The sequence below is a fragment of the Mustela nigripes genome, chromosome X (genome assembly GCF_022355385.1).
Source record: "Mustela nigripes isolate SB6536 chromosome X, MUSNIG.SB6536, whole genome shotgun sequence".
Taxonomy (NCBI): Eukaryota; Metazoa; Chordata; class Mammalia; order Carnivora; family Mustelidae; genus Mustela; species Mustela nigripes.
The window spans coordinates 4,161,264-4,167,263 of NC_081575.1; the positions used below are offsets into that span (position 1 = coordinate 4,161,264).

Sequence of the window (6,000 nt, forward strand, 5' to 3'; positions counted from 1 at the left end):
ACTTCATTATTAGTAGACAAAAATCAAATAAAGACCCCATGAAGTACAACTGTGATGTAAGGAGGCGTCGTTAAAATGCCTATGAGGGCATATGTACCTGGAGTTCTTCAAAGCAGTCGCTTTCACTGGTACGCCCTTATTCCAGTAACACTGCCACTATTCGATGTTGGGTTTTTTTTTTTTTAAAGATTTTATTTATTTATTTGACAGACAGAGATCACACGTAGGCAGAGAGGCAGGCAGAGAGAGAGAGAGAGGAGGAAGCAGGCTCCCCGCCGAGCAGAGAGCCCGATGCGGGACTCGATCCCAGGACCCTGGGATCATGACCTGAGCCGAAGGCAGCGGCTTTAACCCACTGAGCCACCCCGGTGCCCTGCTTTTTTTTTTTTTTTTAACAAGATTTTATTTATTTATTTGAAAGAGCACATGTGAGAGAGAATGGAGGGGGCAGAGGGAGAAGCAGACTGCCTGCTGAGCAGGGAGCCTGGTGCAGGACTCGACTCCGGATTCGATCCCAGGATCCCGAGATCATGACCCGAGCCAAAGGCAGAGACGCTTAACTGACTGAGCCACCCAGACGCCCCACCACTATTCACAGTATCCTTCCAGTTCTTCTCTTGAACTGCTTTTAGAGTTTAGAGGGACATGAGACATTGTCTCATGACTCTTACCATATCTCAGTTCTTCAACGAAAAGTAATGCTTCCCACAGCATGGGTGCCCACTCTGTTTAACAAATGAGCCTCAAAATTATTTTGGCCTGAAGCCAAGTGCCCAGTCCTCACTCAAAGATTCAACACCACTGAGGATATCTTTTAAGTTGCCAGAATATTGGGCTGGATAGTCTGCCGTTTCCGGTCCCTTCTCTACATGGGCCAGAAGGAAAAAGCACAAGTGAGGTTTTTCAATGTGGCCAACGGTTGCAAATGCTATGCATGATACATCTTTATTGGTCCTAATTTATAAGATCAGGTTGACCTTGAAGGTTAGCAGAGATCAGCAGCAGGGCTAGCTAGCCTGCCGAACAGGCAATTTGCCATAATAGTTAAGAGGAGTGTCCAAAGGGATCGCCAAAGATTGGCTTCATTAGATGCCTGAGAGACTCAGAAAGAGAATGACAAGCAGTGACCCCGAGTAGGGCAATTAGTCACAAATACAGTGGTCATTCACCCACGCTGCACAAGAAGGTGAAGGCCTGAATGCATGAACACACATCCACTTCTCAAACGTGGCACTATTATTAGCAGGGGGCAGATTTTCGTAGATGTGAGAAAATAATCTAAGGAAAAAGGCAGAAATAAAAAAGGCAAGGAGATAAAGAGAAGCCAAAATGAGTGTGAGAAGGATAGCAAAGATGAAGAAATACCAGTACTAGAACAATGACATATATGCATCTGACGGAGAATTTCCATGGCTTTTGAAGGAGCAATATATGCTGCTCCGTAAATGAATTAAAAAAAGTTCCCGTGCTCCAGAAGGAAATTCTGTTATCAACACCAGGAGGAAAAGCTAGATAGTGATGGCTGGTAACGGAGAGTAATCTGGTGATTATGTCGAGTCGACAAGGCTATTCGTGACGTACACTATCCTCCTAAAGATTGTATCTGAGACATGGTTTCCACAAACATAATGCAACATCTAATCATGATTTAAAAAAAAACCCTCAGCAAACTAGGAATAGTCAAGAGTACCTATGAAAAACCTACAGCTAATATCATACTTAATGATGAAAGATGGAGTGCTTTCCATCCCAAGTGTGGGAACAAGGCAAGGGCGGTTGCTTTTATTGCTTGCATTCCATAGCTCTCAGAGATCCTAGCAAGTTTTTAATAAGGTAACAAGTCTAATCCTAGCAAGTCTAATAAGGTAAGAGATAAAAGTCATAACATATTGGAAGAAGTAAAGTCATATTTGCAGACAACATGGGCACGTATGCAAAAAATCCCAAGAATACTATAGAAGAATTATTAGAACTGGTAAGTAAATTTAGGAAGGTTATAGGATATGCAGGTCAACATTAAAATAAATGATATTTGTACTGCCAGCAATGAACAAATGGACATGAAAGTGTTAAAAATCATTTGCATAATATAAAAATATGAAATCTTTAGGGATACATTTAACAAAATGTGTATAAGAACCATGCATGGAAAACTATAAAACACTGCTGAGGGAAATTAAAGAAAACCTAAATACATGAAAATATATATCCTGCTCAAGGATCAGAAGACTCGATATTGTTATGATGGCAGTACCGATCTAGAGATCCAATGCCAGGTCTATCAAATCGCAATGGGCTTTGTTGCAGAAACTGACAGGACGATTCCAAAATTTACATGGAAAGGCGAAGGACCAAGAATGGCCAAAACAACCTTGAAGGGGGCAAAAAAAGTTGGAGTTACCTCCATTATCCAATTTCCAGGCTTACTAAAAATGCCTCAGTAATCAAGATAGTGTGATATTGGCAGGAATAGTTAGCCTTCTCCAATAGGCAGTTTGCCATCATAGTTAGAAAAATGTCCCAAGGAATTGCCAAAGACTGGCTGCAAGATTAGACCCATTTTTTGAAGGTCCTAGCAACAGTCGATTGATCTCCAACAAATGTACCAGGGTAATTCAGTGGGAAAAGGATAGTCTTTTCCACCAATGATGCCGGAACATTTTGATAACCACGGCGAAAAATAAGTGTATACTGACACTTACTTCACAAAATATACAAAATCAAGTTGAAATGAAGCATAGAAGTACCAGTTTTAGGGGCACCTGGGTGGCTCAGTCGGTTAAGCATCTGACTCTTGATTTTGGCTCAGGTCGTGATCTCAGGGTTGTGACATCATCGAGCCCCATATCAGACTCCGCACTCAGTGTGCAGTCTCCTTGGGATTCTCAGCCTCCATCTCCCTCTGCCCCTTCCCCTCCCCTGCTTGCATGCACTTACTGGCTCTCTCTCAAATAAATAAATCAATCTTTTAAAAAAGTGTTAATTTTATATTGCTGCATAACAAACTTAGTAGCTATAAACAACACACATTAATTATCGTGCAGTTTCCATGGGTCGTGGGTCAGGCGCTGGCAGTGCAGCTGGATTCTCTCCTCAAGGTCTCACAAGGCTGTAAACTCAAGGGAAGGGGATTATACAGGGAATGAACCTGGGGGAGTGGGGAAGACACAAGACATCTAAACAGAAGTGCTAAAACTACAAAAGTCCTAGAGGGAGACATGGGAAAATCTTTGTGAAACTTAGATGGGGCAAAGATTTCTTAGAACACAGAAAGCATAAGCCTTAAGAGGAAAAAAAATCATAAACCTGACTTCATCAAAATTAAAAACCTTGCTCTTTCAAAGGCACAATTAAGAAAATGAAAGGGTAAGCTGAAGTCTGAGAGAAAGTACTTGCCAATCACAGATTTCATAAAGGTCTTATAATCAAAACATATAAGGAACTTTGTAATTTAGTAAGACAGGCAACCCAATAAGAAACAGGCAAAAGATTTGAGCAGACATGTCACCAAAGAAGATATACAAATGGCCATGAAGGCATACTCAGTAACTGTCATTAGTCATTAGGAACATGCAAATTAAATTCAAGGTGAGCTGCCATCACGCACATACTAGAATGGCTACAATTTAACCAGACACACAATAACACGAGTTGATGAGGATAGGGCCCAAGCAGAACTGTCATACTTTACTTTGCCAGTGGGAACACAAATTGGCACAAGCACTTTGGGAAAGAGTTTGAAGGTTTCTTGAAAGGTTAAACATACACTAAGCACACTGCCCACCAATGCCACGCCTAAGTATTTACACAAATGAAAACACAAGTCCACACGAAGACTTGTAAGCAAATGTTCATAGCAGCTTTATTCACCAGAGCCCAAAACTCAGCCAACTCCAATGTTCATCAACTAGTGAATAAACAAACCGCTGTGGAACACTACTCAACAACAGAAAGTCACCAGCTGTGGGTCTGTGCGACAACATGGATGAATGTGCAAAGCATTATGCTGAGTGAAAGAAGCCAACCACAAAACACTATATAAACCTACCCTCAACACGTCTCAAAAAAACTACTGGTCTTCAGACCACAGCCTCTAACCATAATGTAGTGAAGTTAGAAATCAGTTCTAAAAATACCTAAAAATGTATTTGCAAATTTAAAAAAATCTATTCCTGAGCCCAAAGGTGAATGAAATAATCACAACAGAAATGAGACTATACTAAAACTAAAGAATAATAATTCTAATGTTTTGAAACATCCAAACCACAAAATAAGTCCAAAGAGAGGAGAAAATAAAGTGATTTCCAGAACATATTTTAAGTGAAAAAAAAGAAGAGAAAAGAGGCTGAATAGTGTATATAATATGCTTTTTTGGTGTAAGGGGGGAATGTAAATGTGTGTGTGTGTGTGTGTGTGTGTGTGTGCATGCGCGCACAAGCATACAGAAGAAACAGAAGACTGCTCACTTTGGCAACACATATACTAAAATTGGAATGGTACAGAGAAGATTAGCATGGCCCCTGCACAAGGATGACACATGAATTTGTGAAGTGTTCCATATAAAAAAGGAAGAAACAGAAGAATAAACTAAAAACTGATAATGTTGATTACCTGGGATGGCATGGAGGAAACAGAATGCCTGGCAAGAGGCAGGGATGGAAGTAAGGCTGATGGAAACTTAACTTTAAAATTATATAAAGTTTTTACTCATTAAAAATTAAAAAGAAACTAGAGAATAAATTATGTTCATTCATTTGCACATACTGACAAACACCATGCTGCATAACCACAACTGACAAACCTCTGGTAAGACTAAGAAAAAAACAAAAAGAAGACATAAACAATATTAAGATTTAAGAATGGAAAGATGGGGGCGCCTGGGTGGGCCCAGTCAGGGAAGCGTCTAACTCTTGGTTTCGGCTGGGTCCTGACCTTGGGGTCCTGATCTCAGAGTCGTGGAATTGAGCCTGGTGTCTGGCTCAGGGCAGAGGCTGCCTGGGAATCTCTCTCTCTCTCTGCCCTCCCACTCCTCCTCTCTCTCTTTCTCTCTCTCTCAAATAAACAAATCTTTAAAAAATAAAAAGAATGACAAGACACACGTAACCGCAGAAATGGCAGATATTAACATCTTCCCACACTGAATCCACCAGGCCCAGGTGGCTCTAGGGGCAAGTCCTACCCAACATTCAAAAATTCAGGTCATTTCAATCTTACAGCAACTTCCAGAGACGAGAAAAAGGGAATGCTCTCACTCGCTTTGCAAGGCTAGCAAACCAATACTAGGCAAGGACAGTACAGGAAAGCCAAATCTCACTCTCAAATACACAGATGTAAAAATCCAGAAGAAAATACTACAGATCAAGCCCAGCAGTAGGAAACACCCTGGTGTCACACCAGCAGGCAAACCAGGTTAATGCTACAACCTAGTATTAGAAAATCCCTTAAAATACCCCATCAGCTTAACAGGTCCCAAGAGGGAACAAAACAGAGCTCCGTAAAGGCAGAAGAGGGGTTTGATATCATTCAACACCCGCGCAGGCCCAAATATGCACTAGAGGTGTACCTACACAAAACCTAAAGTAAACCTAACTACCTTGTGGCGTAATAGGGAAAACATGGTGCCTTCTCAAGTGCGGCCCCTGCGCCCCGCCCCACACCCCCTGAATCAGAAACTCCAGACTTGCCGCCAGGGAACCTGCCATGTGGGAAACGCCCACAGGTGCTCCCGGGGCAGCTGGTTACCCAAAGTCAAGGCGCCAGTGACGAGGCCTGGGAGGTGCGGGACGGGGCGTCACCTGGGAGCTCACCATAGCTGAAGCCGGCAGGAGAGCCCGGGAGACCGAGTCAGAATCCGCGTTTGGACCCAGAGCGTGGTTGGTTCTCGGCCCACCCAGGTGGGAGACTTGCTTCTACAGCAGCTGCTCTCGAGTTAAGCGAAATGCACACGTTTGCTCTCCCCCAAGATCAAGTGCATCTGAGCATCAGTGGGTGGGCCCCCCC

At 42.5% G+C, this 6,000-nt stretch overlaps 1 protein-coding gene and 1 non-coding gene across 6 annotated transcripts in view; one reads left to right on the forward strand and one right to left on the reverse strand.

Moving 5' to 3' along the window:
• The window catches only part of MTM1 (myotubularin 1), a 90,830-nt gene that overhangs the window by 77,638 nt on the left and 7,192 nt on the right, over window positions 1-6,000 (reverse strand). The gene's annotated exons all lie outside the window — the stretch shown is intronic.
• On the forward strand, window positions 4,459-4,565 carry LOC132007900 (U6 spliceosomal RNA). The gene has a single exon (XR_009401456.1). It is a non-coding gene; the product is annotated as a U6 spliceosomal RNA (small nuclear RNA).